General features: G+C 42.2%; 1 protein-coding gene across 1 annotated transcript in view; it reads right to left on the bottom strand.

Annotated features, from left to right (window-relative positions):
* The window catches only part of Wdr70 (WD repeat domain 70), a 204,928-nt gene that overhangs the window by 85,629 nt on the left and 106,876 nt on the right, over nucleotides 1-12,423 (bottom strand). The window lies entirely within an intron of this gene.

Raw genomic sequence — 12,423 nt, 5'->3', positions numbered from 1 at the left:
TAGATACAAGTTTTGTTGCTTTGGTTGGTTGGTTGTTGGTTTGGAGGAGTGGCAGGAAGTGAGGGCGGGGACACAAACCCAGAGACTTGCACATGCTACCACAAACATACTGAGTTAATCTCCAGCTCTGGATCTCATTTCTTGATGAGAAGTGTATTTGTAAAGTAACAAGTATTATCCAAGTATATTATCATGACCTTTTAAAAAAAAAAGATTTAAAACAGATTTAAAAAAGCATGCTGGTGGCTGTCGAAACAGCTCACTAGTTAGTCACACTTGCATAGGTCCTCTGCAAGAGGGCCAGGGCTCAGCTCGCAGTAGCTACATAGCAGCTAACAACCTCTGTGCTTCCAGTTCCAAGCAATCTGATGACTTCTGACACTGTGGGCTCTATAGCTACGACATGGTGTATAACCATTCAGACAGGAAAGACACAGATTCACATAAAATAAACGTGAACTAATCTTTCAAAATTCTTTGAGACAGGGTCTCAAACATCTCAGAAGACCTGGAACTTCTGGTCCTCCTGCCTCCACCTCCTATGTGTTAGTATTATAAGTGAGTGTATGCTACCATGTCTGGTCTGTGTGGCACTAGGGATTGACTGCAGAGCTTTGTTCATGCTAGATCAGCAATCTACCAGTGATGCTAAATCCCCTCCTTAAATTCCTATACAGTTTAATTTATTAGTATTTGGGAGCCACATAGTTAAAAACTTCTTACCTAGCCAAAAAATAATAGAAATCCCCTTTATTTCTTCTCTAAGTTTTATAGTTTTAAATTGTATGCCTAGATCTGTCATCTACTTGAACTGATTTTAATACACAGTTCAAGGTCAGGATCAGGCTAATGTTTTTTGTACATGGATGCCCACTGTGACAGCATCATTTGTATTATAAAGCCTTCCCCTTACTGAATGTATCCTGTATTGTCTACTTGTTCCTTGTCTCTGCTAACTGTTTCCCACAATTAGCAATCACAAAGAACTGAGAAACACTACATGTGTTTTTATTTTTCTGGTCCCAGCTCTGCAGTGGTGAGGATAAATTACAATAGTCAACTTCTCCTTTTTATAACTGAGCATCCCCAATGACAGATGGTACTTTAGACTTACGGTGCGAAAGACCCCACACAACCATAAACAATCATCATGGGGCTTGTTTAAACCTCATCTTGTCTAAAACTGGGATGATGATAGCAACACTGAGGGGCTGTGAAGACAAAGCGAGATTAGGGAGGTAAACATATCCAGGACAATACTTGGAACATAATAGGCACTCAATAAATACTTGTTCCTTTCTGCATTTCCCCTTAGATCATAAATTTTTTTAAAAAGCTAATAAATCTAGCAAATAAGTATTTCTGTTTATTTTAGTTTATTAATAGGTTGGGCTAATTATCAAAATAATGAGAAAGTAGAAATGAATTCACCTAGAATATAGATGTGTGAAATACAAGTTCATACAACATCTAATAGTGGCTGATTACGCTAAGGTTTTATGGCCCTGATTCTCTGAATGTATGCCTAAAACTTAGATGCTAAAGTAATCGGCCATTAGGTATCTGTCAGAACATTTTATGCTGAAGAACAGATATTTTGAAACTTGGAGTGAGATCTGGTCTTGTAAAATTAAAACTGTGTTTCATAAGAAAGATTTAAAAATAGAAGAGGGACCTGCCTGGGCCTTTCTGGACATAAAATGAAAACATCCAGAAGACAAGAAAAAGACACAGGTGGGGTCATTACATTGCCCCAGGCACAAATGCTTTCTGTCTTAGAATTCTGGATTGTGTCCAGATACAAGTTCTAAACTTTCTGGCATCTGCTATATAAATGCATCACAGCCCTTGGCACAAGTCAGGGGAAGCATTAATTCTGCACGGAAATCACTTAGATCTTGGCTTAATTTTTCTCAAAAGACTACACAAGCAACTCAACTAAGAGTCTGAAACTTACATACTCTCTTGGTAGGAAAAAAAAAAAAGGCCTTCTTTTTAAAAAGTATTAAGGATTCGAGTTCCACAGAAATGAGGACAGTGCTCTAACTTTTATGTAAACACACAATAATCTTTATGAATACACACTTGACAGGAAACTCATATACATATACTTAGAAACTGCAGCAAGAAGACAATAGTCCCTTTTTTCTTTCCCAATTTCTGCAGTCACTGCAGGATATGTACTCAGATCTGAAGATTTGGAGCTAGCCGCCTCTGATGAGCAAGAACACAGGACATTTGTCTTTCTGTGTCTGGGATCTAGATTTCACTCATCTTTTCTAGTTCCACCCATATGTCTGCAAAGTTCATAATTTCATCTTTCTTTGCAGCTGAATATTATTCTATAGTGTATATGCACATTTTCCTCATCAGTTGAAGGACCATTTGGTTGTTTCCCCATCCTAGCTATTGTGACTAGCGCTGCAAGAAACATGGCCAGCCTGTACGACAAAGTGAGATATCTGACTTTAAAATAAGACTTTTTTAGGGCTGGACAGATGGCTCAGCGGTTAAGAGCGCTGACTACTCTTCCAGAGGTCCTGAGTTCAATTCCCAGAAGCCACATGGTGACTCACAACCATCCATAATCAGATCTGATGCACTCTTTTAGTGTGTGTCTGAAGACAGCTACAGTGTACTTACATATAATAAATAAATAAATAAATAAATACATCTTTAAAAAAAAAAAAAGACTGCTTGGTGGGTAAAGCTGTTTGCTCCAAGAGTGATGACCTGAACTTGATCCCTGGAATCCACTTGGTGAGAGAAAAGAACTGATCCTCACGAGTTTTCCTCTGACCTCCACATGTGTGCTGTGGCAGGCATGTCTCCCAGGCTGAGTAAATAAAAGTGTAAAATCTAAGACGACAATAGAGATGTCAACAGCATAAGCTACAATGTGCCCTCATGGCCGCTGGCCTCAGGCTCAAGGAACAAACCCCCGCCTATAGCTAGAGTATTGAGCCAAGGTAAATAAGACAGTGTCCCAGAACAACGTGAGAATGGTGCTAGTGGTCCCATTAAGTGGAGAACTTAAGAGGAGAGGAAAAGATTGCAATGTAGTTCAAATATTAAAGACCCAGTGCTTCAAGGAATACCTATTTCTGACTAATCAGAAATGAGAGTGAGTAGGCTTCGGAGCCCAAAACAGAATTCTGCAAGTCTCCAATCGAATCCCCAAGTACTCAACTGGACAACAAGGACCTCAAAGTGACTCCACGTGGGTCATAAGGCAAGCCACTCCGCTCTGCTCAACGATTGACTTCCTTTTGTCACATCATCTGAGCTAGGAAGTCAAATGACGGTTTAGACTAAAATGTGAGGGCTGGTGTGGTATGTCTGTGATTGCTGATGGCTTTTAGTCAGAGAAAGGAAGTAACCTGACAACCGTGGGCAGAGGACAGAAATGATGCTGGCCAGCCCAGGATAAAGGGAGTATGACAAATCTTACAGCAATGTGTCTTCACCCACTCTTTACTGCCAGGGCTTACCAATAATGTGAACCAACTCCCCCAGAACCACCGACCGGGTGCCAACAGGCTGCCCACCGAGCTGTGAAACATGAACATGATTATTGCTATGACTCTAATTTTTAAAGGCTTCTAAAACGGAATACGTATACAAATTTTTCACTTAACCAACCAGACTTAAAAGTAGCAGACTCCACATCTGCAAAACAGATTCTAAAGATAAAAATGCATTGCCAAAAAGTGATTCAGTGCAAATTTGAAAATGAGATAAATATTCGTCTCTCAAAAGGGACTGGTCTCTCCTGACTGAAGAGCTAAACAATACTTAATCAAGTTGGAGAGCTAAGTAGTGAAGTCAATGTTACTTTAAAAGTTTACACTAAAAATAGTGAGTCTTTTCAGTATTTCTAACAAATTAATCCACAACAAAACTCTGGAACTTGCAGGATTTTTTCCTCAGGAGTCATGAAAAGTCAAAATGTGTTTGGTAGTAAATTCAAAATACCATGCTAATGGAATAGGAACTGAATAAGAAGTTACGTTTGGACTCATGTCATGTCAGCTGGCACGTGAGTGCTCGGGTTAGCACAGCACCAGTTAGTGTGCTGTGCTGCTGCTTTGAATGAAAGTAGCCCCACAGGCTCATAGGGAGTGGCATTATTAGGAGTACGGCCTTGCTGAAAAAAGGGATGGGCTTTGATGTTTCAGGTGCTCAAGCCAGGCCCAGAATCTTGCTCTCCTGCTGTCTGCCTGAATGCAGAACTCTCAGCTCTCCAGCATCATGTCTACTCGTGTGCCACCATGCTTCCCACCAACAGGACAATGGACTAAACCTCTGAACTATAAGCCAGCTCCAACTAATTGTTTTTCTTTACAAGAGTTGCTGTGGCCATGGTGTCACCTCACAGCTACACGATCCTGACTAAAACAGGCTCACAACACTCTGAAGAAGGTTCTGTGTGTACCTCTGTTTTGCAAAGAGGAATTTAGGTACGAAAAGATTAATAACTACCCTTACATCATTTGAGTAGAATAGCTGAACTAACAGACTTGATGCCATGGTAGCATCCAGGATGTTGCAGGTTCTCTATCACTGAGCCCAATACACCTGATATCAGTCCTTCTGTGTGCCTGAGTGTTTGTCTTCTCTTCAGTCTCTCTCCACGACAGTCAGATCAAACCCCTGGAACCATGCAAGAACATCACACTGGGCCTTTATGATGGGCTGAGGAGTCTACTGTACGCAGCATGACCACTGAACATAATAAATGGTAAACAAATGTCAGGCTCACATTATATCACCATTACATCTCACCATTAGGAGGAGAGAACTGATTTCAGGTTCATATCAGAAAGAGACATAATCTGCCCATGGTCACAGTCAGCTTTAACGGAGCTAAGATTTGCTTATCTGTGATTGGTCGTATTTGTTGATTGACTATAGCAGGGTCTCAAGCAACCCCAGCTCTGCCTCCGCCTCCTGAGTACTGGGATCACAGGTGTGCAGCACCATGCTAGATTCATGGGGCACCAGGTACTGAATCCTAGATTTTGTGCATGTTAGGCAAGCACTCTGAGTTACGTTCACAGCCTCAGAGGTAAGATTTTAACTCAGGACTACATGGTCTGTAACATAGAAAGTATGTGTAGGAATGCCTAGTTGTATGATCATTGTGTGAAATTGGGCCAGATCCTGCTAAGTGAACAGGACATTCCTGAGGTCCATGCTTGATGCCATGACAAACAGTACTACAGTTGTTAGTTTCTAGGGACCAGAACTCATTTCATAGATCCCTAAGAATCACAAAATTTGATTTCATCATTTGGTCTTCACCTATCCCTACAGCAAATTAGTCTAAATAAAGTACAAAAGAAATGAGGGCAATGACCGACCCATCCTGTAGCCGACCAGCCAGATCGCCAAACGTAATGTCAAGAAAGTATAAAAGAAATGAGGGCAATGGCCGACCCATCCTGTAGCCGACCAGCCAGATCACCAAACGTAATGTCAAGAAAGTATAAAAGAAATGAGGGCAATGGCCAACCCATCCTGTAGCCGACCAGCCAGATCGCCAAACGTAATGTCAAGAAAGTATAAAAGAAATGAGGGCAATGACCGACCCATCCTGTAGCCGACCAGCCAGATCGCCAAACGTAATGTCAAGAAAGTATAAAAGAAATGAGGGCAATGGCCGACCCATCCTGTAGCCGACCAGCCAGATCGCCAAACGTAATGTCAAGAAAGTATAAAAGAAATGAGGGCAATGGCCGACCCATCCTGTAGCCGACCAGCCAGATCACCAAACGTAATGTCAAGAAAGTATAAAAGAAATGAAGGCAATGGCCGACCCATCCTGAAGCCGACCAGCCAGATCGCCAAACGTAATGTCAAGAAAGTATAAAAGAAATGAGGGCAATGGCCGACCCATCCTGTAGCCGACCAGCCAGATCGCCAAACGTAATGTCAAGAAAGTATAAAAGAAATGAGGGCAATGGCCGACCCATCCTGTAGCCGACCAGCCAGATCACCAAACGTAATGTCAAGAAAGTATAAAAGAAATGAAGGCAATGGCCGACCCATCCTGAAGCCGACCAGCCAGATCGCCAAACGTAATGTCAAGAAAGTATAAAAGAAATGAAGGCAATGGCCGACCCATCCTGAAGCCGACCAGCCAGATCGCCAAACGTAATGTCAAGAAAGTATAAAAGAAATGAAGGCAATGGCCGACCCATCCTGAAGCCGACCAGCCAGATCGCCAAACGTAACATCAAGCATCCTGGCCAGGCAACAACTACTTTAATAATTTTTTGGTAGTTTTATCTGCTCTGTTCACTGCACTCCCCAGGAGTTATTTAAACTGTTGTGAGAGTCCCTGGGTCAGACTTTGCTTTACATTTTATTGAAAGGGAAAAAAAAAAAAAAAACCCAGATATTTCCTCTGGGGTTGGAACGAGCAGGGTACGATCATTTCGGTTACTAGTAAATTTAGAAGCTAACTGTTCAGATCTAAGTCCTCCTGCTGAGCATAGCTCTCTCCCTAAAGAACTCTCACTATCACTACCCTGCCCTCTTCTCCTCAGCTTTTATTTTTTTATAATGTTGTGTTACATATCTTACTCTGAGCCTTCTCAAACTGTGTGTGTGTGTGTGTGTGAGAGAGAGAGAGAGAGAGAGAGAGAGAGAGAGAGAGAGAGAGAGAGGGAGAGAGGGAGAGAGAGGGAGAGAGAGAGAGAGAGGGAGAGACTGCGTGTGTAAACTCTGTGTGTGTGTGTGTGTGTGTGTGTGTGTGTGTGAGAGAGGGAGAGAGAGACTGCATGTGTAAACTCTGTGTGTGTGTGTGTGTGTGTGTGTGTGTGTGTGTGTGTGTGTGAGAGAGAGAGAGAGAGAGAGGGAGAGACTGCGTGTGTAGATGTGAGAGGACACTTTCCAGAGAGAGTTATTCTCTCTAGCATGGGATCTCTGGGTGAGCTCAGCAGACTTTTGCATGCACGGCCTTTTACTCAATGAGGCATCTCACCAGCTCTCAAATCATTGGAAAGGGTTAATTATTGAAAAACAAATAAGCAAACAAGTAAGTGGGGCTGCTTTCCTAGGTGAAAGATATTTACCACACAGAAGAAAAATGAAAACACTTTCAAAAGTAGGATCTAGACTGGTTTAATCCCTCGAAAAATTGCTGAAGCAAGAGTTGTGAACATGAACCAAACCCTCATGGGTATTATTTTAAGGATTTATTTTACTTTTTATTCTGTATGGGAGCAGGGTTTTTGAACACACAGTTACAGGTTCTCTGGAGGCCAGAAGCCAGGGGTGCCTCTGGGGCTGGCAGTTGGAAACTACCTAACATGCATGTTGGGAAATGAACTCAGGCCCTCTGCAAGAGTGCTATGACTCTTAGCTGCTGGGCTGGCTGTCTCTCCTGCCCAGCCGTGAAATCTTCATATCAAATAATGGGGGAATATTGGAACTGGCTATTACTTTGGGGGGAGTGTTTGTATTACAAAAATTCAATAATGTCTAGAGATCATAGAACAAGATATCAAAAGAAAGATACCCACAATAATGTGTTCCTTTGTATCAATTCCTGGGAGAAAGAGAAAAACTCTGTCTTTCCTTTTTGGACCCACCACATGGTAGGTAATACCCAAGCTGACTTATAGAACTCTATTTTCTGACCCAAATGAATGGAGATGTGCCACAGCTGCCGTGTGTTAAGCAGATGGGAAACCAAAGGGGCTGAGCTGTTGGCCAAAGACAAAGGAAAAACTTTGCAAATGCAGGCCGCTGAAGCTTTCCATGGCTGCTTGGCAATTCAGCCTCCAAATAAACCATCTTAATTCGGTTCACATGTGAAGAGTAGAAAATGGAAAACAGGGAAGTGAAAAAATTACGAGAATTTACTAAATAGATAGAATAACAAGAGTTCATTGTTCAATGTTGATATCAGGAATGACTGGGTTTCTATGGATACTGGAGCTCTGTACTCATTCGATGCTGGGGGTTGCTTTAAGCATGCAACAGGTAAGACATGTTTTTCCAAGGCATGACCTCCAAAGAATCTATAAGGCAGCATAAAATCCTGGGGTTTTTAAGCATATTTTCTGAAAATCCTAGAGAATTAAGAAAATGAAGAAAAAACTATGATGACAAAGCAAAGTGATTTTCTTAAAAAAAAACATTTTATGAAATGGGAATTTCTCACTTACCATAAAAACTATTCTTTTCTCTCTCTCCCTCTCCCTCTCTCTCTTACACACACACCTTACACACACACACACACACACACACACACACACACACCTGTCCATTATGACAAGTCTACTGAAAATCTTAAGAAAAAGAGATCTTGTATAATTATTCACAGTAATAAAATACATAAGAGTTAAGTATATAGAAAATCAATTCCTTTCAGATTATATTCAAATGTCTCCTTTAAATGTTTAATTTTCCATAATTATTCACTGTTAGAATTGTATTTTGTGTTCTTTTTTTTTTTTTTTACTATCCCAGAACTAAATACAAAAGCAAAACAAAACAAACAAATAACATCAACACCACCAAGGTTTTACTATATATCCCTGGCTGGCCCGGAACTCACTATTGTAGACCAGGTAGGCTTTGAACTCACAGAGAGCTGCCTGTTTCCAATGCTTTTTTTTTTTTTTTTTTTAACTTCTTCCTGTCTTTCAGTCAGTCAGAAGATATTTATATGCTAGTAGTATGCCAAACACTGGCCAAGTGTTGAAAGTAAAGCACCAAGCAAAACAGCCACAAACCCACATCCCTCTGAAGCTGTCAGTGGGGTACATGCAGTGATCGATTCGCTTGCTCCTTCATGGCAGCACCTCTCCTAATGGGGTGCCTAAAAGAACATAGTTGAGAACATAGAGAACTGAATAGCAGTTTCTGGGCTACAAGCATGCAGGAAAGCACCTATTTAAATAAGACACATTATGTGGGAGCCTTTGCTCGGGTTCAGGTCTACGCCTGCTCAGGAAGCACTTACTAGCTTCTCCCGAAAGGGCTTCCAAGCTGCGCACCACCTAGCGTATCACACAGGTGATACATCATATTTTACATAAGGCCACCTTTCTCTCCAATATTACATTCTGAATTCTTTATGGACAAAGTAATATTATAAATCTTTGTACCCCTAACGCCATTTGTTTTACAAATAAGCCCCCAAAATTTGATTGATTAATTGCATTTAGAAATTAAAATTAAAATGTTGCCAGGCAGTGGTGGTGCACGCATTTAATCCCAGCACTTGAGAAGCAGAGACAGGTAGATTTCTGGGTCCAGCCTGGTCTACAGAGTGAGTTCCAGGACAGCCAGGGCTACACACAAAAAAAAAAAAAAAACCCTGTCTCGAAAAACCAAATAAATAAATAAATATTAAAAAATAAAATAAAATGTTATGTCTTAATCCAGACTTGTTTTACTCTTCGATGAAACTAAAAATCATTGCAATAAAGAAGAATTTTTTAATAGCCAGAAGCTGGAAAGAACCCAGATGTCCCTCAACAGAGGAATGGATACAGAAATTATGGTACATTTACACAATGGAGTACTACTCAGCTATTAAAAAGAATGAATTTATGAAATTCCTAGCCAAATGGATGGACCTGGAGGGCATCATCTTGAGTGAAGTAACACAATCACAAAAGAACTCACACAATATGTATTCATTGATAAGTGGATATTAGCCCAAAACTTAGGATACCCAAGATATAAGATACAATTTGATAAACGCATGAAACTCAAGAAGAATGAAGACCAAAGTGTGGACACTGTGCACCTTCTTAGAATTGGGAACAAAACACCCAGGGAAGGAGTTACAGAGACAAAGTTCGTAGCTGTGATGAAAGGATGGACCATTTAGAGACTGCTGTATCCAGGGATCCGTCCCATAATCAGCTTCTAAACGCTGACACCATTGCATACACTAGCAAGATTTTGCTGAAAGGACCCAAATATAGCTGTCTCTTGTGAGACGATGCCGGGGCCTAGCAAACACAGGAGTGGATGTTCACAGTCAGCTATTGGATGTATCACAGGGCTCCCAATGGAGAAGCTAGAGAAAGTACCCAAGGAGCTAAAGGGATCTGCAACCCTATTGTTGGAACAACATGATGTACTAACCAGAACCCTGGAGCTCTTGTCTCTAGCTGCATATGTATCGAAAGATGGCCTAGTCGGCCATCAATGGAAAGAGAGGCCCATTGGACTTGCAAACTTTATATGCCCCAATATAGGGGAATGCCAGGGCCAAAAGAATGGGAATGGGTGGGTAGGGAAGTGGGGGGCGCTATGGGGGACTTTTGGGATAGTATTGGAAATGTAATTGAGGAAAATATGTAATAAAAATAAATAAATAAATAAATATATTAAAAAAAAAAAGAAGAATTTTTTATTAAAATTCTTAAGTCAGGTGCAAGTTTGGCCAATGTCACCTAGTGAAAAGCTGCCTCTACTTGTTGACCACTCTGCTAGTCTACCACATCCATACGCATCCCCGAACAGTGGGTTTCTTATAGTTAGTGCTGGAAAAGAACATCAAAGTGTCCTGAGTTGGAGCCCCAGACAGACAGCATGAAAACCCCAGGATGCAGACATGCACACAATCATCCTCTCAGTGGTTTCAACCTTCCGGAAGCTCTGCTCTTGTTTGCACCTGTGCACATCCCTCAGGCTGCTACTGTCTCCATCGTCCAGAACGCCTCCCTTCTCCACCATTTCCCTGTTTTCCATGTACTCCTGCGTTTGTATGTACTACTCTACCGAAATGAAATCCCGTCCGGCCTGGGCTGCCCAAATGAACAGTTACGCACTATCCTCCAACAGGAGGCCTTCTCCTCTTCTGCCCTTCAATTTTCTGTCTCTTCTCAAGTACATCTGTGTTGTCTTTTAAAAGCTGGTGCCCCCGTGACCTGAGTGGCTGGACGACTCTCTTAGTGCTCAGTGTCTTGTCTGTGGACCCAGCTAGTGCCAGAGACCAGTGCATTCCTGGAGCTGTAGGATCAACTACAGATGTGTTCTTTAACAGGGTGAACAGGAAAGGAAGCAAAGGACACCAGGAGGAAAGAGTCAGCAAGGATGTGGTAGCCACTATGCAAGACATGGGGTATGCAGCTGGGATCTCCCTTCAGGAAACAATCTGCTATTTAGCTATATAGAGTGGTTAACTGACAACCTCATCCTGTAGGCTATGGATCCACGTAGCCTCTGAGTGACGGTCATACTCTTGCCCAGCCCCCATTGCTGGGTACACTGTGTATCTAGTGTGGTCTGGTCATCTCTATCTATCATAAGCATCCTCTAGTGAGCAACCTTTTCTCCCAGACACCAAGTTAGGTTATCAAAGACTGCTAGATAAGTGTCATGGTCTTAAGTTTGCCCTGTCCAATCCTGCTTCCCCTTCATGCCACACAGGTGTCAGATCTTGGCTGGAAGGCTTGACCAATAATAATTCCTTTGCCCATGTATATTGCAAGCAACCTCATCTCATTACCTATGATGTTGTTGTTGTTGTTGTGGTGGTGGTGGTGGTGGTTGTCTCTGAGACAGGGTTTCTCTGTGCAGTCCTGGCTGTCCTGGAACTCACTCTGTAGCCCAGGCTGACCTCGAACTCACAGAGATAAAGATGTGCATCACCACCACCTGTTCCTACAACCTCTTATCAGCTTCATTCCGTCTTCGCACCTTCAGCCTAAAAGACCACATTAAAAGCATGCTTTCCAGTGAAAGGTGGCCTGCTACACTGGCCTGCTTCCTTAGAAATTAAGGAAGGAATGGAGAACAAACTGAGCAGTGAAATTGGCAAAAGGGGCACTGAGACCCCTGAAGAGGGTACCTTCAGCAGCCTAAATCAAAGCTTAATTGGAAGGGCTAGTGTGAAGAATGCCAGTTGAGGAAAGGGGCAGGGAGTAAAGACAACGTTGCAAGTTCTACAGAGGGTGAACAACGACAAGATGACAATAACGGAATGAGTATCAAGTATGAGGTACAAGAGTCTTCAGTTTCTTTCCAGGTAACCTTGTCTGGCCTGAAACTCCATGGATAGAGCTCTCAAACTCAGAGACCTGCCCACCTCTGCCTCCTGAGTGCTGAAATTAAAGACGTCCACCACAACCAAGGCCATTTCCTTTTGTGGGTGCTGCCACCCCCAGCCTGGTAGTCCTGGGTTCTATAAGAAAGCAGGCTGAACAAGCCACAGGAAGCAAGTTGGTAAGCAGCACTCCCCAATGGCCGCTTCATCCAAGTTCCTACCCTGTCTTAGTTCCTGCCCCTACTGCTATTGATGATGAACTGTTATATGGAACTGTGAGCAAAATAAACCCTTTCCTCTCCAAGTTGCTTTGGTCATGGCATTTCAACAGAGCAATAGTCCTAAATAGGACACAGGCTTACACAGCATACTTCTCCTACAGTCTTCAACTATCTCTGTTTAGG

The sequence above is a fragment of the Mus caroli genome, unplaced genomic scaffold (genome assembly GCF_978045245.1).
Source record: "Mus caroli unplaced genomic scaffold, Mus_caroli_1 scaffold_16, whole genome shotgun sequence".
NCBI lineage: Eukaryota > Metazoa > Chordata > Mammalia > Rodentia > Muridae > Mus > Mus caroli.
Note: the sequence above shows the minus strand (reverse complement) of the source record. Positions and strands in the feature narration are given on the sequence as shown.